The 21,248-nt window shown below is 42.8% G+C and overlaps 1 pseudogene; it reads left to right on the top strand.

Annotated features, from left to right (window-relative positions):
* The window catches only part of LOC102269323 (PRAME family member 8-like), a 39,470-nt pseudogene extending 20,676 nt beyond the window's left edge, over positions 1-18,794 (top strand).
* The last annotated feature ends 2,454 nt before the right edge of the window (positions 18,795-21,248 follow it).

Raw genomic sequence — 21,248 nt, 5'->3', positions numbered from 1 at the left:
GGATATAGTTGGTGGAATTCAGGGATGTGGAAATGAGGAAATGGAGGGTAGACAATAAATTATATGAAGATTTTCATCTGAGCATGGGTAGCACCGCTCACTGACACATTGTTTAACAATCAGCTGTACAGTATTTTTTACTCAGAAGAACCCTAACAACTACAGTGTCTTACCACAGACAAGGAAGCAATCCTTTCAGTGTTTTGACTGATATCTGGGGTCAAAGCACGCTATTCTCATCTTCCTTAATGGGGAGATACTGAAGGTTCCATGGGATTTAAGTCAGTCTTCCATTAATATAATCTAGTCCCCAAAGATGTAATTTTTAATGAGATATACAAAAACCATGTTACATGCCTGTATAGGTTTAGTTTTTTGTTCAGAGAAATTTGTATAACTTCACCGGTCCAACTAGAATAATTCAAGGACTACTACTCACTGGGGTAATTGGTTGGTGAGGTACAGAGGCTCAGCTTATCTACAGTGCAGATGACCACTTCCAGAACTGTGAACAATGCCTTGTGGAAAAAAGCCCTTTCCCAACACACAGAAGGGCCAAGAACTGAGACTTATAGACCTATCAGGAGAAACATGGGGACTACTCATGTCCAAGATCAAGGACTGAGTCAGCAATGAGGGCCCTGCCAAGAACTCTTCACTCCAATGGCTCAGTGGACACTGAGTATGTTCACCCTTCTGTATATTAACCAATTGGACAGACATAGGAATATGTAAGGAGGTAAGAGATGCCCCTTAAGTCTCAACATTCAAAAAACTAAGATCGTTTAGTTGGAATGGCATCCAGGCCCATCACTTCATGGTAAATAGATGGGGAAAAAGTGGAAGCAGTGACAGGTTTTATGTTCTTGAGCTTCAAAATCACTGTGGACAGTGACTGCAGCCATGAAATTAAAAGACTCTTGTTCTTTGGAAGGAAAGCTATGGCAAATTAGTGTATTAAAAATCAAAGACATCACTTTGCTGACAAATGTCTGCATAGTCAAAGCTATGGTTTTTCCAGTAGTCATGTATGGATGTGAGAGTTGAACCTTACAGAAGGCTGAACGCCAGTGAATTGATGCTTTCAAACTGTGGTGCTGAAGAAGACTCTTGCAAGTCCCTTGGACTGCAAGGAGATCAAATAAGTCAATCTTAAAGGAAATCAACCCTGACTATTCATTGGAAGGACTGATGCTAAAGTAGAAGCTCCAATACTTTGGCAACCTGATATGAAGACCTGACTTATTGGGAAAAGACTCAGATGCTGGGAAAGATTGAAGAGAAAAGGGGAGGGGATGGAAGAGGATGAGATGACTAGATAGCATCACTGACTCAATGGACAAGAATCTGAGCAAACTCTGGGAGATAGTGAAGGACAGGGAAGCCTGCAGTGCTGCAAACCATGAGGTCCCAAGTAGTAGGACATAAATTTGCATCTGAAAAACAACAATGAGCTGCCTCAGACAGAATAAAGAATGGGTGGAAATGGTAGAAACTCAGAAACTCTGACTCTTTTTTCATCTGTATTTGGAGATTCCTGCAATGTAAACTGAGGGGGAAAAAAGCTCATACATGGAAGGCAGCAGTTGGTTTATACTGAGCATCTCTTTATTTCTGATTATTTCTTTACAACCATCTACCCAGGGATAACTCCAACATGTGGGTCTCAAGCCTGTATCCACCTTCAGAAATTCAGGTTTATAATTCAGGTTTATAAACCAGAAATTCAGGTTTATAAACCAGAAATTCAGGTCTTACTCTGTGGGACACATGTACACAAAGTTCCATTACCACTCAGCATCAGCTATTCCCTCTGCAGTCCTGCACCCCTGCAGGATCACTTTTCCTTTTCACATACACATTGAGTAGATGTCTGAAACCATGGGTCTGTTTTCCCTTCACAAAGTACCAGTATCATAGATTTCAGTTTCCAAATGCTCAGAAGAAAGCTTTTGATCAATGCACCCAACTAGGCAGAGGTGTTACTGCCATATGTGATGGGCTCAGGATGATTGAGTGTGTCCTCGCCACAGTGAGGACAGACACTGGAACTAATCCAGATGGTCCTGAAACATCCTGAGTCCTTCAGAATCTCAAGCAGTTCAGCCCAACCCTGGGCAAGTCTCCCCATTTGGAGGATTCCTAGAGAGATGAAACTTTCCTGAAGGACAGGGTAGAGTTCTTGACTTAAACTAGGCAACCAGGAGGTACATCACAGCATCTTCTTCATGATGGCCATGGAGAGGAAGCTCCCAAGCACACTGAAGAAACTGAGCTGGAATCAGTGGTTTAGGGCAGGCAGGATGGCCTCGAGTTGTGAATCCATGATCCCACACTGATCTAAGTACAGTTTCTGGAGTGTGGCTGCAACTTTCTCCAGTAGACCTGGAAGGAGCTCAGGAATGGAATAGGTCAGGGTGAATCCACTCAGATTCAGGCCTTTTACCTGACTGTTTTTGGACACTGGGAAAGATGAGTCAAGTCTGAAATTGTAAGAGGCAGAGAGTTATTCCAAGGGTGTCCAAGGGGTTTGTCAGGCACCTGGGGAAAAATAGAGTTATTATCTCTTAGAAACTGGTGTGAAGGTGACCTAAAGATTACAGACAAGAGATTTGCTGAAGGCCAAGTTTTGTCTGACCATCTGATGATGATCATTATCCAGAATTCCTAGTTTCATTTAAGCCTGAGTCCTCTAACCTTCACAGTATGACTAGGTCAAGTTCACAGAACCTGGAAATCTCTCTTTCTTCATCTATGTGGCAGAGTAAAACACATTCCACTTCCTTATGAGGATGAATAAGATAATAGAATGGACTAGAACAAGCTCACAGCAGAGCCTGACATCTTGTCTCAGTCAACAATGGGCATCACAAATGTTAATAGTAAAAGACATACTTAAAACGCTTCCTACTCAGACTTCCTTCCACCCATGCTTGGGCCCCAGGCATTCATGCCCAAAAGCCAGGTAAGGCTTCTGGGTGACATGCATAGAGGACCAACCTGGGCATGTACCCACAACATCCCTCAAAGACGGCAGTTTCCAGGAGCTCACTTACATCCCTACATTATCTGCAAACGATCTACCAGTTTTTATTTTCATAAAAAATATTCATCTACCAGTTTTATCCCCATTGCTCCTGTTCTATTACCATCACCTCCAGAATCATGCATTTCCCATATATCAATTATCCTATCTGCAGCAAAAAGCCTTTTACTGACAGGGAATTTGAGACAGACTCATTATGGTCACAAAAGTATTGAGCACAGAGCTTTGGTTTAGAAATGCTCAGACATAGAGTTTTCCATCTTCAATTTCCCCCTTCCCTTACTTATTTTCAAGTCATCTAAACTAAGATGTCTCTTCCTAAAGAAGAAATCATATTCCCACCCCACTAGATCCTAACCCTTAGTTGATAGCAACCTACAAGATGTCCCTTTCCAGAGCCTCTATCCAGTTTGGACTCCTGCCTTGATTTGGGTGGTTATGCTTGGACTGCAGGGAGATCCAACCAGTCCATTCTGAAGGAGATCAGCCCTGGGATTTCTTTGGAAGGAATGATGCTAAAGCTGAAGCTCCAGTACTTTGGCCACCTTATGCGAAGAGTTGACTCATTGGAAAAGACTCTGATGTTGGGAGGGATTGGGGGCAGGAGGAGAAGGGGACGACAGAGGATGAGATGGCTGGATGGCATCACTGACTCGATGGACGTGAGTCTGAGTGAACTCCAGGAGTTGGTGATGGACAGGGAGGCCTGGCATGCTGCGATTCACGGGGTCGCAAAGAGTCGGACACGACTGAGTGACTGATCTGATCTGATCTGTGATACCACAGTTCAGGATACAGCAACAAAGGAGACAGTTTGTTTGACATTCTAGAGGGTTTTTTGTTTTGTTTTGACCAACCAAAAAACGTGTTTTTTTTTTTTTTTTTAAATAGTCTGGGTATGCCTGGGTTCTGGACCCTTCAGCACCTTCCCCAAGTCAGCCCATCTGAGGCTCCTGTGACAGGGGTTTGACTGTCCCTTCCTTGGGTGCCTGAACTCTTTCCCCAGAGGCTAGGCACAAAATGTTAAGCTGGAGCTTCTGCTTTCTGCTTCTCAACTTTGCCAGCTACTGTGCCTCAACCTTTGCAAGTCTCCCTACCCCAGACTTTCTCCTGATGTAGATAAAGAAATACTGTGCATTTATATGTTATAGCCCACCTCTCATTTGGAGGCCTACAAAAATTCTGAGGAGAAGAGGATGACAGAGGATGAGATGGTTGAATGGCGTCATTGACCTAATGGACATGAGTTTGAGCAAACTCCAGGAGATAGTGAAGGACTGGGAAGCCTGGAGTGCTGCAGTCCATGGAGTTGCAAAGAGTTGGACATGACTGAGTGACTGAACAGCATGAAAATCCTAGAGGAATTCTCCTTTCATATCCCATCCTCTGTTGTCCCAGCCCTGGCCCCTGGGCTCTAAGAGCAACAGCACAGACTTCCCCAACTCAGATACCAGTGAAACCGAGTTCTGTGCCTGGAGGGGTGGAGGGTGGTGAGTTGTGTTCACTGTTACCTGGCCAGTGGTGCATAGTCACCTGAGCATCTGGTCCAGGCATCCTTCCAAGAAGAAGGTAGATACCAGAAGGAGATCCTGGAGGTGGTACAGCCTGAGGAACTGAGAAGTAATTTGGACAACATGCTGCTCCTTCTGATCTTCAAGTGCAGACATGTCCCTGTGAGAGAGAAGAAGTCTGCACATTGCTCATCTGGCCCAGAAGAGGAGCAAACATAGCCAGGCTGGACAGATGCCAGGTGCAATTTACTCACACCTCCTCAACACAGTCTGGCTGCACCATACTCAGGAACTTCATAATACTGTCTTTGGGCATTGACTCTATCTTTAGTTTCTTACAGCACAGGTGTATGGAAGCTTTCCTCTCCTCCACCCATCTCGTGAGGTAGGCGAGGAATCCATCCATGGTCCTTCCATTGATGTGAAGTTCTATGAACACCTCCAAGGGAACCAAGGTCCACTGTGTCCTTGGCCTCTTCTTAGCCACTGGTTCCATGAATGAGCTTGAGGACACCTGGACACTGGATCCAGACCACATTCTCCAGAAGTCCTGGCCAGTATTTCTTAAATCCAGCACACGCAGTTTGCACCTTCTGTGGGGAAATAGCAGATTGGCAGCAATTATTTGAAGATCCACTAAAATGAACCACAGCCTCAGAATTTAGGCAACACTCAGACATCCCACCTGGGCTTTTACTTCACATTCTTAACATTTCCCTCTTCTTCCGTCTCTGTCTCAGTTTCTTTTTTTTTTTTTCTGTCTCAGTTTCTTACATCTCCTTTTCCCCTTCCATCCTTCCCTGTTCTCCATTTCTAATATCTTCCATAAGCATCACTAGAAGGAGGCAGAGAGTGTACTTTCAGGTTCTCTTGCACATTAAGCATTCATACACTTCCTCAAACTTTCCCCAAAGGGTGCTCAGCAATGACCAAGTCTCTGTACTTCCTCACTGGCATCATCAGAAGCCTCTGACCCTGGCTGTCTCTTGAAAGACTCCCCTAACTCTACCAGTCTACCTGAATCAGACTCACCTGGGGTGATCCTTCTGCACAAGCAGGATGTCAGGTCCATCCAGCACTGCTTGTAAGGTTCACAGATGAGGCATCTCCATCAGTTCCCCCCAGAGGCAGGTGGACAAAGGGCCAGACTTGCACCATGGCTATCAGTGTCTCATTGCAACTCCCATAGAAGGCTTCCATGAAGAGTTGGGGGAAGAGCTCGATGGGCAGAAACTCCAGAATAGTGATGACCAAGGCCTCGTGCCTCAGCAGGCTTATTGCTGCCAGGTGCAGGAGTCTGGGTGGATTCCAGGCACTCATCCTGACTCTGCTCCAAAAGAATGCTGTGGAAACTTGCAGGGAACAAGGCATATCTCTCAGGCAAGCATGAGCACCCCTTCATTGGCCTCCCCACTCTTCAGAGGAGCCAACTCATAACCATATCCACTCCTCCCACAGGGCTGGAAAACCCAGGAATAAAACCCTGGTCTCCACCATTACAGGCAGATTCTTTACCATCTGAGCCACCAAGGAAGCCCAGAAGACTCCCAGTTTACCAGAATTCTACTCTAATCCCTATGGGCACAAATCCATAATGCTACTTCTATGGGAACCAGAGCAAGCATCTCATAAGTACCAAGGAGGAAGAAGCCCAACCACTTGTCTATTCATTTCCATTCACTGCTTTGCTTTACTTTGATGAACTGGGAAGTGGGTACTCCCAGCCTGAAGATTGACCCTAATAGTTTTGATGGAAACTTATAGACACTTTCTTAGGGCCCTAAAACTATTGAATAGGAGCAACTCAACTTTCATCAATTCCCACAGTTAACTGAGCTGGGAAAGATGAAGGACATACCCCTAAAATGAATGCTGTTGCACAAACTACATATCTTAAATGTCAAGAAATAAAGCTCCAAACAGTAAGCTATTTTAATCAAAAGGAGAATCTGTTTGGTTAAGATAGTTAAAAATGATATAAACCAAAGGACAAATCAAAATGTTGAGAAAGAGGCAAAACTACACTGAGAAGAAAATTAAAGCGTTAAATCTGTTCATCAGTAAAGAACTAATTAGGGACTTCCCTGGTGGTGCAGTGGATGGGAATCCATCTGCCAATGCAGGGGACATGGCTCAATCCCTGGTCTGGGAAGATTCCACCTGCTGCAGAGCAACTGAATCAGTGTGCCACAACTACTGAGCTCACATCCTGCAGCTACTAAAGCCTGTGCACCTAGAGCCTACGTTCTGAAATAAGAGAGGCTAACACAGTGAAAAGCCTGTGCACTGTAATGAAGAGTAGCCCCTGCTAGGTGATATTAAAGAAAACCCAAGTGAAGCAATGAAAACAGCACAGCCAAAATCACTGCAGATGGTGACTGCAGCCATGAAATTAAAAGACGCTTGCTCCTTGGAAGAAAAGTTATGACCAATCTAGACAGCATATTGAGAAGCAGAGACATTACTTTGCCAACACAGGTCCATCTAGTCAAAGCTTTGTTTTTTCCAGTAGTCATGTATGGATGTGAGAGTTGGACTATAAGGAAAGCTGAATGATGAAGAATTGATGCTTTTTAACTGTGGTGTTGGAATAGAGGAGATCTAACCAGTTTCCTAAAGGAAATCAGTGCTGAATATTCATTGGAAGGACTGATGCTGAAGCTGAAACTCCAATACTTTGGCCATCTGTTGTGAAGAAATGACTCATTGGAAAAGACCCTGATGCTGGGAAAGACTGAAGGTTGGAGGAGAAGGGGACGACTGACGATGAGATGGTTGGATGGCATCATCGACTCGGACCTGAGTTTGAGTAAACTCTAGGAGTTGGTGATGGACAGGGAGGCCTAGCATGCTGCAGTCCCTGGGGTCACAAAGAGTCAGGCATGAATGAGTGACTGAACTGAACTGGCAGCTGAACCATAATCCTATTCCATAAACCTTTCCAAGTACATATAAATAATGCTATTTCCTCAAAATTAAGAAAGTTCCAAAAAATTCTGACTAAAGTGATGCCATTAGCCACAAAATAAAATTCTGTTTTTCTCATATTAAGCACTGTTCACGAATACCAACACTCTTCCCTACAAAATTCAGAATCTATCTGTCTATGTATCTACCTATCTTTCTATCCTAAGGATCTGCCATGCTCAGAAATGACTCCTACCCTAGGATGTATCACCCAGAGATTTTTTGCAGTTTCAGGATGCAAAGAAAGCATGACCCTCCCTCTATCTCCAAGAAATCCCCATGCCTTTCTTTCCTCCGTTCACTGAGATGTCCAAGTAATTCAATTATAAATCAATCTACCAGGACTAGGATTTTTGTAGTGTTCTAAATCTTGTTAACCTTCCAAAAGATTCCTTTCACCACATTTCTTCCATGGGTATAAATGGCCTTTGCATAGAATTGGGCTAAACTGGATTGTACTCAATATTCTTTGTAACTCTCAGTCTACCAATCACCTTTATTCATGAGCTGCAGTAAACTGAGATTAGTAACAACAATAATAAACATCTATGTTTGCGGAACACAAACTGGGTGAGCAACGATGCCAGTAATTTTCATCCACTACTTTAAATAATCTTCACAGAAAATGTAAAGTTCACTGCTTTTCCCCATTTTTAGCCTGGTGGATCTGAGCCTGGGCTTGGAACAGACACCTGCCCAATTCCACATAGTCAATAATTGGTAGATTCCCTCAGGTGAAGGGTTCAGAACATCCCTGGAGCTATCAAACAACCTAAGTTTTAGGATGGACTGACGGACAGACTTCATGTGATGTCAGTTGATACTAAGAAATTGCAGAGTCCATGTTGGGGATCCCAGGGTCCCTGATATTCAAGGAGGTAGAAGGGTTCAAAGTGTTGAAATGTTCTAGAAATTATAAAAGCTCAGCTCTTCCCCTTACCCCTGAGAAGAGTGTAACCTCCCCTGTTCAGTCCTGAGAGACTATACTCAGGAAACACACTGTTTCAAGGAGGAGTAAGAGGGAGACCATGTGCACAGAGGTGCACCCTTCCCACCCAGTTCTGGGCCAGTAGGACTCCCAGGTCTGGTGAGACTCTGGATTTGGCATTTCTCTCCTCCTCTGATTGTCTGTCCTCATGACCTTGCTTGCCACCCAGGTCAGAGCAGTGTCCTAGCCCGTTAGAGTGTTGTTCCGTCCTGATTCTCCAGTCACAGTATTCCACATGAGATTCCAAAACATCTGCTCCCCAGTCCTTCCACTGGAGTTTAAAATGTTTCTGTGCAGCCAGTTCCCTCTGCCAGAATGAGCTGAATCAGCAGCCCTCTCTTTCTGGAGCTCACCAATGTCACTTCTCCTATAGGACTAAAGTAGACTTTCCTTCCAGTTATACTCAGTCTTCTCCTAGTTTCAGAAGGATATGTATTAACTCCTCACTAAATATCTGATAGAATTTGCCTGTAAAGACATCTGGTCCTGGAATTTTATTTTTTGGAAGTTCTATAATCACAGTTTCAATCATAGTACTTACGACTGGGCTGTTTATATTTTCCATTTCTTCCTTTGTGTAGTCTTAGACAGTTGTAACTTTCTAAGAATTTGTCCATTTCTTCTAGGTTGTTCATTTCATTGGCATATAGTTGCTTTCAGGAGTCTCTTAATTCTATATATTTCTGTGGTGTCAGTTGTAGCTTCTACTTTTTCATTTCTACTATCATGGATTTGAGCCCTATTTGCTTTTTTCTCGATGAGTCTGGCTAAATGTTTATCAGTTTTTTAAAAAATCAACTTTTAGTTTCACTGATCTCTTTTATGGTTTTATTCATCTCTGTTTCATTTACTTCTCATCTATTATTTATTATTCCTTTCCTTCTACTTACTTTGGGGTTTGCTTTAGATTTAAGGTAAGGTTATTTATTTGAGATTTTTCTTGTTTCCTGAGGTTAGGTTGTGTTGCTATAAACTTGTCTCTTAGAACTGTTCTTGCCATATCACATAGGTTTTAGATAATTGTGATTTCATTGTCATTTGTCTCTAGCTATTTTTTTTAATTTCCTCTTTGATTTCTTTGGTGATCCATTGGTTGTTTAGTAACATATTGTTTAGTCTCACAAAAAAACAAGTTTGTGGTTTTTATTTTACAGTTTCTTTTTCCGTGTATTTTACTTCTAATATCATAGGACTATGATCTGAAAAGAAGCTTAATAAGATTTCAATTTTCTTAAGTTAACCAAGGTTTGATTTTTGGCCCCAGATGTTATCTATCCTAAAGAATGTTCCATGTGAACTTGAAAAAAAGGTGTATTCTGCTGCTTTTGAGTGGAATGTTCTACAAATATCAAGTTCATCTAGTCTAATGTGCCATTTAAGTCATGTGTTTCCTTATTGATTTTTCTCCCTGGATTCTCTGTCCATTGATATATATCAGATGTCACAGTCCCCCACTATTATTATGTTGCTGTTTATATCCTCTTTTATGGCTCTTGGGAGAAGGCAATGGCAACCCACTCCAGTACTCTTGCCTGGAAAATCCCATGGACGGAGGAGCCTGGTAGGCTACAGTCCATGGGGTCGCAAAGAGTTGGACATGACTGAGCAACTTCACTTTCACTTTTCACTTTCATGCATTGGAGAAGGAAATGGCAACCCACTCCAGTATTCTTGCCTGGAGAATCCCAGGGACGGGGGAGCCACTGGGCTGCCATCTATGGGGTTGCACAGAGTCGGACATGACTGAAGTGACTTAGCAGCAGCAGCAGCAGCATGGCTTTTAGTCTTTGCCTTATTTATTGAGGTGCCCCTATTTGGGGTTGCATATATATTTACAATTGCTATATCTTCTTCTTAGGTTGATCCCTTGATTGTTATATAGTGTCCTTCCTTGTCTCTTGTAACAGTTTATATTTTCTGATATAAGTATTGTTACTGCAGCTTTTCTAAAAAAAAAAAAAAAAAAAGCATGTTGCATAGGCTATCTATTTCTATCTCCTCACTTTCAGTCCATATTTGTCCCTAGGTCTGAAGTGGGTCTCTTGTAGACAGCATATATATGGGTCCTGTTTTTGTATCCATTCAGCCAGTCTATGTCTTTTGGTTGGAGAATTTAATCCATTTATATTTAAGGTATTTATTGCTATGTGTGTTTCTATTAACAGTTTTTTGTTTTCAACTTGTTTTTGTTGAACTTTTTTCTTCTCTTCCTCTTCTATTTTCTGCTGTTGTGATTTGATGGCCATCTTTAGTGTTCTGTTGGGATTGCTTTTTATTTTTCTTTTTTTGTTTGTTTGTGTATCTTTTGTAGTTTTTTTATTTCCAGTTCTCATGAAATTCTAATTTAGAAGTCTTTAGCATTTGTTTTGTAAAGCTGGTTTGATGCTTCTGAATTCTTTTAGCTTTTGCGTCTCTGTAAAGTTTTTGGTTTCTCCATCAAATCTGTATGAAAGCCTGGCTGAGTAGAGCATTCTTGGTTTTATGTTTTTCCCTTTCATCACTTGAAATATATCATGTTACTCCCTTCTGACCTGCAGAGTTTCTGCTGAAAAATCAGCTAATAACCTTATGGTTATTTCTTTGTATGCTGTTTGTTGCTTTTAATATCTTTTCTTGTCTTTAATTTTTTTCAGTTTGATTAATATATGCTGACATATTCTTCCTTAGTTTCACCCTCTATGGTACTCTGTGCTTCCTGGACTTGAGTGAGTGTTTCATTTCTCATGTCACTGAAGTTTTCAGCTATCAGTTCAATTCAGTCGCTCAGTCATGTCCGACTCTTTGCGACTCCATGAACCGCAGCACTCCAGGCCTCCCTGTCCATCACCAACTCCCAGAGTTTACCCAAACCCATGTCCATCTAGTCAATGATGCAATCCAACCATCTCATCCTCCACTGTCCCCTTCTCCTCCTGTCTTCAGTCTTTCCCAGCACCAGTGTCTTTTCCAATGAGTCAGCTCTTCACATCAGGTGGCCAAAGTATTGGAATTTCAGCTTCAACATCAGCCCTTCCAATGAACACCCAGGACTGATCTCCTTTAGAATAGACTGATTGGATCTCCTTGAAGTCCAAGGCACTCTCAAGAGTCTTCTCCAACACCACAGTTCAAAAGCATCAATTCTTCTGTGCTCAGCTTTCTTTATAGTCCAACTCTCACATCCATACATGACCACTGGAAAAACCATAGCCTTGACTAGATGGACCTTTGTTGGCAAAGTAATGTCTCTGCTTTTTAATAGGCTGTCTAGGTTGCTTATAACTTTCCTTCCAAGGAGTAAGTGTCTTTTAATTTCATGGCTACAATCTCCATCTGCAGTGATTTTGGAGCCCAGAAAAATAAAGTCAGCCACTGTTTCCACTGTTTCCCCATCTATCTGCCATGAAGCAATGGGACCGGATGCCATGGTCTTAGTTTTCTGAATGTTGAGCTTTAAAATCTCTTCGAATATTTTCTCAGGAACTTTCTTTTTTCCTTCTTCTGAGACCCCAATAATAGGAATGTTGGTGTATTTAATGTTGTCCCAGACGTCGTTGAGTATATTCTCCTTTATTTTTATTCTTATATGCTTTATTTTGTTCTGTGGCAGTGATTTCTGCCTCTGTGTCTTCTAGCTTACTTATTCATACTTCTGCCTAAGTTTCTGCTATAGATTTCTTCTGGTGTATTTTTTCACTTCACTTATTATTGTTTATCTCGGTTTGCTCTTTAAATCTTTTGGCTCCTTGTTAAACATTTCTTGTATCTTCTTGATCTGTGCCTCCATTCTTTTTCTGAGATTTGAGATCATCTTTATGATCATTATTCTACAGTATTTTTCAGGTTGACTGTTTATCTCCTCTTCATTTAGTTTCTGTGGGTTTTATTTTGTTCCTTCATTTGCAATGTGTTTCTCATCGTTTCATTTTGTTGAACTTTCTGTGTTCATGGTCTCCTTTCTGCAGGCTGCAGGATTGTAGTTCCTCTTGCTTCTGCCCCCTGGTGGGTGTCTGCCCCCTGGGGGTGAGGTTGGTCCAAGGCTGCAGGCTTTCTTATGGGGGAGAACTGATGCTTGCCCTCTGATGGGTCAAGTTGGACTTTGTTCCTCTGATGTGAAGGGCTATGTCAAGGAGTGTGTTTTGAGGTAGCTATTAGTTCAGTATGACTTTAGACAGCTTGTTTGCTGAGCATCAGTTCCTGTCTTGCTGGTTTTTTGGTTTGAGATATTCCATCTCCCCTTGTTGTTGTTCGGTCACTAAGTCTTGTCCGACTTTTCACTACTGCATGCTACAGCATGCCGGATTTCTCTGTCCTTCACTGTCTCCAAGAGTTCGCTCAAACACATGTGCACTGAGTTTGTGATGCCATCCAACCATCCCATCCTCTGTTGCCCCTTCTCCTGTCCTCAATGTTTCCCAGCATTGGCATCTTTTCCAATGAGTTGACTCATCACATCAGGTGCCAAAGTACTGAAGCTTCAGCTTCAGCATCAATCCAACCAGTGCATATTCAGGGTTGATTTCCTTTAGGATTGACTGGTTTGATCTCCTTGCTGCTTTTAAGAGTCTTCTCCAGCATCACAGTTTGAAAGCATCAGTTCTTCCATGCTTAGCCTTCTTTATGGTCCAACTGTCACATCCATTCATGACTACTGGAAAAACCATAGCCTTGACGAGACACTAGATAAACTTTTGTTGTCAAAGTAATGTCTCTGCTTTTTAGTAGGTTATCTAGGTGTGTCATAACTTTTCTTCCAAGGAGCAAGATTTTAATTCTGTGGCTTCAGTCACTATTCACAGTAATTTTGGAGTCCAAGAAGAGAAAATCTGTCACTGTTTCCACTTTTTCACCATATATTTGCCATGAAGTGATGGGACCAGATGCAATGGTGTCAGTTTTTTGAATGTTCAATTTTAAGTCAGCTTTTTCACTTTCCTCTTTCACCTTCATCAAAAGGCTCTTTAGTTCCTTTTCACATTCTGCCATTAAAGGGGCATCATTTGCATATCTGAAGTTGTTAATATTTCTCCCAGCAGTCATGATTCCAGCTTGTGATTCTTCCAGCCTGGCATTTTGCATGATGTACTCTGCATATAGGTTAAACAAGCAGGGTGGTCATATATAGTCTTGATGTACCCCTTTCCCAATTTTGAACCAGTCTGTTGTTATAGACTACTGGGTGGGATCAAGGCTTGGTGCCTAAAATGAGGACCTCTGGGATAGCTCATGTTGACTAATATTCCCTGGGGCCTCTACTGCCTGTGTCCTTGCCCACACAGTGAGTCACTAACAACCCCCACTACCCCAGGAGACTCTCCAAGAGTTAGGTCTACCCTGATTCCTGTGGAGGTATAGCTATATGCTGTGTTACAGTGCTTGTGAGTTCTTATGTGCATGCTCCAAGAGTGAAAATTCAGTTTTTCCCAGCCCTGTGGCACTCATGCACTGAGGCCCCACTGGCCTTCAAAGCCAAAAGCTCTGTGAGTTCTTCCTCTTGTCTTGGAGGGCTATTTTCTATGTGGGAATGTCACTGTGTAGCCTGTGTAGGTTTAATATTTTTGTGGTGCAAAAGCTGTTTTTAATATGTATATATGCCTCCTCTTTCCTCTGTGTATGAAGGCCATTATCCTATTGAAAGGAAGTGTGACTGAGGTTGCGATGACCTGAGCCTGCACTGGATATTAAGCAGGACTGCCCCTTTGGTCTGTGGTTGTCACTGCCCTGTCAGGAGCCAGATTTGCTCCCTAGTTGTTGGAGTAGAGACCTTCATATCTTTTCCTGAGCTGTGTTTGTGATCTGATTGGAACATTCCCACTGGGAGAGTAGTCACTGAGTTTTCCTCATCTGGAGTGGTTCACCTTTGAGTGTACTCTTCTTATGTCACTTTTTATCCATTGGGCTGACTCAGAAACTACACTGCTATTGGAAGAACTCTCAGCCCCACCTTAACTATGGTCAGTTCAGTCAGTCAGCTCAGTCTCTCAGTCATATCTGACTCTTTGCGACCCCATGAATCGCAGCACGCCAGGCCTCCCTGTCCATCAACAACTCCTGGAGTTCACTCAAACTCATGTCCATCAGGTCGGTGATGCCATCCAGCCATCTCATCCTCTGTCATCCCCTTCTCCTCCTGCCCTCATCCTCTGTCGTCCCCTTCTCCTCCTGCCCTCAATCCCTCCAAGCATCAGAGTCTTTTCCAATGAGTCAACTCTTCACATGAGGTGGCCAAAGTACTGGAGTTTAAGCTTTAACATCAGTCCTTCCAATGAACACCCAGGGCTGATCTCCTTCAGGATGGACTGGTTGGATCTCCTTGCAGTCCAAGGGACTCTCAAGAGTCTTCTCCAACACCACAGTTCAAAAGCATCAATTCTTTGGTGCTCAGCCTTCTTCACAGTCCAACTCTCACATCCATACATGACCACAGGAAAAACCATAGCCTTGACTAGACAGACCTTTGTTGGCAAAGTAATGTCTCTGCTTTTGAATATGCTATCTAGGTTGCTCATAACTTTTCTTCCAAGGAGTAAACATCATTTAATTTCATGGCTGCAATCACCATCATCAGTGATTTTGGAGCCCCCCAAAATAAAGTCTGACACTGTTTCCGCTGTTTCCCCATCTATTTCCTATGAAGTGATGGGACCAGATGCCATGATCTTAGTTTTCTGAATGTTGAGCTTTAAGCCAACTTTTTCACTCTCCTCTTTCACTTTCATCAACAGGCTTTTTAGTTCCTCTTCACTTTCTGCCATAAGGATGGTGTCATCAGCATATCTGAGGTTATTGATATGTCTCCTGGCAATCTTGATTCCACCTTGTGCTTCTTCCAGCCCAGTGTTTCTCATGATGTACTCTGCATTAACTATGGTAATACAGGCAATTGGTCCTGGTGTATCTCAGGTATTGTTTCCACCAAGCCACCTGCTTGAAGTCAGGTCCCAGGACCTCAGGAATCATGCACCTGAACCCACTGTAGGGGCTAAGGTGGCAGCTCTCATTCTGTCCTGAACCAATCCCCATGGATATATGCCCAAAGCCTACAGCTGCTAAAGGTAGACCTGTCTCCACTGTGTGAATGCTCATCCATTTAGATGTTCCACGGGCACTGAGTTCACAAAGCTAGCAGCTGGGGTGTAAATCCATGGTTCACAGTCTCAAGGAGAGATTTCAGCTCTTCTCCCTTAGTTGCACAACTCCTGGGGCTCAGCTGTGGCTTCAGCCCCACCTCTTTGTGTCATCCTCCCACCAGTATCTGCTCCAGGGCTGACCTGGAGCACATTTCCTCACTCAGGCGAACAGATGCAGAGGTGGTGATGGGCTAGGAGACTGAGTCCCCTGGGGCTCTCAAGAGTCTGGGACGCTGTGGTGGGTGAGGTATGCAAGCCTGTTCAGGTGGGTGCTGCTCCTTATACCCATGGAGCCTGGGACCAGAATGTGTGGAAGCCTCCATAGTGGCCCTGCCCCTGGTGTGTAACTCAGCAGTGTCACTGTGGTTCTATGGTAGCCTGAGCTTCTTCCACAAACACCCCTGGCTGTGGAGCTCCTTACTCCCATCCCTTCAGTCTGTCTCTTTGCACCTGACAGCAGCCCATCACAGGGTCTGCTCTCCAAATCCCATGTTCCAGTGTTCAGCCTCCATCCACAATGGCAGACCCACATCTCAGGCTGGGGCATGCAGGATAGTAGCATGGACCTTCAGCGGATGTCTTATTCTGTCCTGTCTGCCACAGACATGTTGCTGCACTATCCTCTGAGCCCCTGAAGCTCCCCTCCTGTCTTAGCTGATCTCTCAACCAGTGAGGGGGCTTTTCCAAGTGTGGGACCCTCTCTTCTCCTATTCCTTCACCCCATGGATGTATGTACCATTCTGTTTTCTCTTTTCTTTTATGTTTCTTTCATCCTACCTGGTTGCCAGGGTATTTTTCTAGTCCTTTTAGGTCCCCAAGGTATTCTACTAGTGTTAAGCAGGTGCTCTGTGATAACTGTTCCATTTGCAGATGTATTCTTGAAGTACTTGTGGGGAGAGGTGAGCTCACATCCTCCTATTCTGCCAATTTGACTCCACATCAAAAGGTTTTAGAGGTCTTTTCATTTCATTAATGGCTGAACTAGTCTCGCTTGACTATTTCCCCACTTTCTCTTATTTTCTTTTGCTTTTTAAAATTAGAATTGTTTCACTATGGTTTACTAAATAATAAGCACTCCCAAGGCACAAACAGGATTTATTAGACGTTTAATTTTCATACAGTTTTCAAGGACAGTGCTGGTGCATACAGATGAGAAATCCCAACAGCCTAGGAGGAAGTTCCTGAGGTCTAAAATGTATTCTGCACCTCTCCTTGGATTACCACACAACCGCTGGTAACAGCCTGAATGGCTTTCAAATATGCTCCAAAAGCATCTCTATGGGGTCCCAGAAATAGGTACGTTTTCTCCTTTACCTATCAGTTATCCTCCAGAGTTCACTATGACCACAAAGGACCTCCTCTCCTCCTGCTATCTTCCCATTTACTCACTCATTGAAAAGAAACCACTGAAAACTAAAAACCAAGAAAAATTCAAACAATACCTACTTTTAAAATTCATGTCAGTTCTATATGATGGTTATAGTCAGTTATGGGAGAAAGAGAATAGATGACAAAGAAAGAAGACAAAGTCACAAACAGTACAATGACACTCACCTGGGGTGGGGTGAATGGCAAAACCAATACAATATTGTAATGTAATTAGCCTCCAATTAAAATAAATAAATTTATATTTTAAAAAAAGATAGGTAAAGGCAGAATCTCTGCAATAACATTCTCATTGGTGGCATTAAAGCCATGGTCACTGAATATTTTTTAACTCTACGTTGCGCTCTGAAGATCGGAGTCTTGGCAAATTCACTTGTCAATTCTCCCATCTACCCCCACATGCACTCTCAAAGGACCTAGCCTCAAGGCCTCACACATGTTTACTGAATGAAAACAAAATCAAGTGCCCTCTGACACTCCCACTAGAGTCCAGACTCCTGTTAATAAGTGTGCAGCACAGGACACATCAAAAGGCATTTGGGGAAAGGAGAGTCGACTGTCAACCATCTCAGACTAGCCCTAAGGCCTAAAAACACTACTTTGGACCAGAGTTCCTCATATTTTTAAATAGTAAAACCTTCAAGAAATAAATTAAGAGGATAAGAAAATTATGTGATATACAAGATTAGAAAGAATTTTATAACATGAAATGGCATTAATTTTTAAAAACTATTTTTCAATTTAATTGTTCAAAACATTGATACTGCTCCTCACTGGTAGTTCCTTACTCTACTTATTGCAGTTTCATTATTTTTTCATACTACAAGAACAACAAAATGCTATGCTTTTAAAAGTTCTGATTCTCATTAACTCATCTGAGTTGGGCAAAAAGTAAACTACACAACAATTTATAGATGGCAACTCCTATCACTATTTAATATTAATTTGACTCAAGAAAATTCAAATTCCATTAGATATGGAAATGATTCCACCACTTTCTATTGATACTGTTTTTAACAAATTATCATAAATTGTATACAAGCTAAAAAGGCATACTGTGAAAAAATCCTGCTCAAATGTGTAGGCTCCACCTCTAGCCTAGGCACAAAACACAGTGTGGAGACTCCAGACATTTTTATCTCTGCCCATTTGAATAAAAGCGGGTATGTTAGGCATGGGAAAGCATATGAAGTACAGATTGCCTTTGCGGCCTTTGCTGAAGGACGGAGTCAGGTCCTTCAGCTCCAGGTGTGTCCCGAACCCCTGTGGACCCATAAGCCACATTGGAGGTCAGGTACTTCCCAATGCTTTTAGGACTTTCCACTTCTTCCTCTTCAGCAATGATGTCTTTGGGTTCTAAATAAATAAGTTTGACCAGGGTCCTACCAATATCCATGCCAAACCAGGGAAAAAGGGGCCACTTCTTCCTGAGGCTTTTGAGGGCCTGACTGGAGATAGAGGCAGCCCCATTGGAAGAGCCGGTCCTGTCCCCGCTTACGTCCTACATGAAGGGGAAGCCCAGGCGGAGGCCCGGGTGACAGGAGCCGACGCGCTGCTCGCCCTGTGCAGCCCACTGGGGCCCCGGACACCGGCTCCCGGGCTACAAGGCGGAAGTGGGGCAGCCCTGCCCTGATGCCGAGCAGAGCTGCTGCATCCACAGCGGCCTCCGCTGCCACCCGAGCCAGCCCCTCATGCCCATCGCCTCCTCGCCAACTCCATGGCAGACCAGCCGGAGTAGAAGAACACCTTCTGCAGGCCACCTCTTCCCTCTCTTACTTTCTTACTAAATTCACTCACTGGGACTCAGGGAAGGCCTAGGAGGCTAAATGTTTTCTATAATGAAGAGGTAAAAGGAGAATGTGGGGTATCTGGCCTGGGAAGGACCCATAGGTTCCTGGTTAGTTATACTTTGATGTACAGTTTACTGCACAAATGTATTGAGCACAGTGCTATTTCTTCCCTATTCACTTTATTTATGTTATTGGCAGACAACTGATGTTGAATTTCCTCAAGTTAGCATCGCAGTATGAAATAACATTTGGATATAATCTAATGTTAATTATTTTTAAGACCCAAGTTAGATGCATTTAGTGTCACACCAGGCTTTTTGTTCCGTTGTGAGAATCACAGGATGATAGACACAAAGTCCCTGCCTTTTGTGGGACCATCTCTAACAGGAAAGATGGATAAAAAAGAAAAAAAAATTGTAATGCATTCCCTTTTCATTTTTAAAATTTTCTTTAACTTTTAATTTTGTTTTGGGGTGTGGCCGATTAGCAATGTTGTGACAGTTTCCAGTGAACAGTGAAGGAACTCACACATGCATATACATGGATCCCTTCTCCCCTAAACTCCCCTCCCATTCTAACTGCCGCGTAACCTTGAGCAAAGGTCCATGAGCTCTACAGTAGGTCCTTGTTGATTATCCATTTTAAATAAAGCAGTGTGTACATGTCCATCCCTTTCTATATGATCTGACAGTCTCACTCCTTGGTATCTACCCAAATGAATTTAAAACTTATGTCTCCATCAAATGTGAACATAGATACTTATAGCAGCAAACTAAGTAACCAAGATACACGTCTGTAAATGAATGAATAAATAACCTGTAGTGCATTCAGGCCAGAGAAGGCAATGGCACCCCACTCCAGTACTCTTGCCTGCAAAATCCCATGGATGGAGGAGCCTGGTAGGCTGCCATCTATGGGGTTGTACAGAGTTGGACACGACTGAAGCCACTTGGCAGTAGCAGCAGCAGCAGCAGTGCAATCCGACAGTGGAATATTGTCAAAACATGAAAAGTCATAGAGGAAACTTATATGTATATTACTAAATGTGAAGCCAATAAAAAAGACTATATACTGTATGATTCCAATTATACGACATTTTGGAATAACTGTGGGGAATGCAAAAAAGACTAGTGGTCTCCAGGGTTGTAGGGACAGAAAGATAAAGAATAAAGTAAAGCTGGCAGGCTACAGTCCATGGGGTCCGAAAGAGTCAGACATGACTGAGCGACTAAGAACAGCAAAGTGGAGTAAAGAGGATTTTTAGGGCAGTACAATTACTCGGTAGGATATCAGTTTAGTTGCTCAGTAGTGTCCAACTCTTTGCGACCCCACGGACTGCAGCACACCAGGCTTCCCTATCCATCATCAACTCCTGGAGCTTACTCAAACTCATGTCCATTGAGTTGGTGATGCCATCCAATCATCTCATCCTCTGTTGTCCCCTTCTCCTCCTGCCCTCAATCTTTCCCAGCATCAGGGTCTTTTCAAATGAGTTATTTCTTGGCATCAGGTGGCTAAAGTATTGGAGTTTCAGCTTCAGCGTCGGTCCTTCCAATGAATATTCAGGACTTTAGGATGGACTGGTCGGATCTGCTTGCAGTCCAAGGGACTCTCAAGAGTCTTCTCCAACATCACAGTTCAAAAGCATCAATCTGTAGGATATAGAAGTACATATTTCCCCAAACTCATAGACTCCACAATTCCAAGAGTGAATCTTAGTGTGAACTATGACATGTGGGTGATAATGATGTCTGTCTCAGTGTAGGTTCAAGAATTATAACAAATGTATTGCTCTGATCATGATGCTGGTAGAATGATTGTGAGTATGTCGGGTGAGGAGCTAGACGGAAATTCTCTGTACTCTCTGCTCGATGGTTTAGTCGCTAAGTTGTGTCCAATTCTTGGGACCCCATAGACTGTAACCTGCCAAGCTCCTCTGTCCGTAGGATTTCCCAGGCCATTTCCTTCTCCAGGAGATCTTCCCAACCTAGGAATCGAATCCTGGACTCCTGCATAGCATACAGATTCTTTATGGACTGAGCTACGAGGGAATAGTTATAGTGTAAATGTCAAACTGTTCTTACAAATAAGTCTGCTTAAAAAAACATGATTTCAATCCTTCCAGCTCTAAAATTTGATTATTTTTAAGGGAGAAAAAGAACTTTGTTCATTGATTTTTAAAATCAGTTTGAAAATCCTATTAGAAACCAAGTGAAGCATTTTTTAAAATCCACATTCATTCTTTAAAAGTAATTATTTTATAACTTTCAAATGACATTTATATCTTTAATATTTAGGTAAATCACAGCACAATTATTTAGTCAACTAGCACTTACATAGCAGCAGCTTTAAAAATAAACCAAAACTGAAGTATACAGACGTGCTTACAAAACTGCTTTATGTCTCATGGTCTGATCTACCAGCAGGTGGCCTAGGAGACCTGAGGCTCAA

The sequence above is a fragment of the Bos mutus genome, chromosome 16, assembly GCF_027580195.1.
Source record: "Bos mutus isolate GX-2022 chromosome 16, NWIPB_WYAK_1.1, whole genome shotgun sequence".
Lineage (NCBI taxonomy): Eukaryota > Metazoa > Chordata > Mammalia > Artiodactyla > Bovidae > Bos > Bos mutus.
Note: the sequence above shows the minus strand (reverse complement) of the source record. Positions and strands in the feature narration are given on the sequence as shown.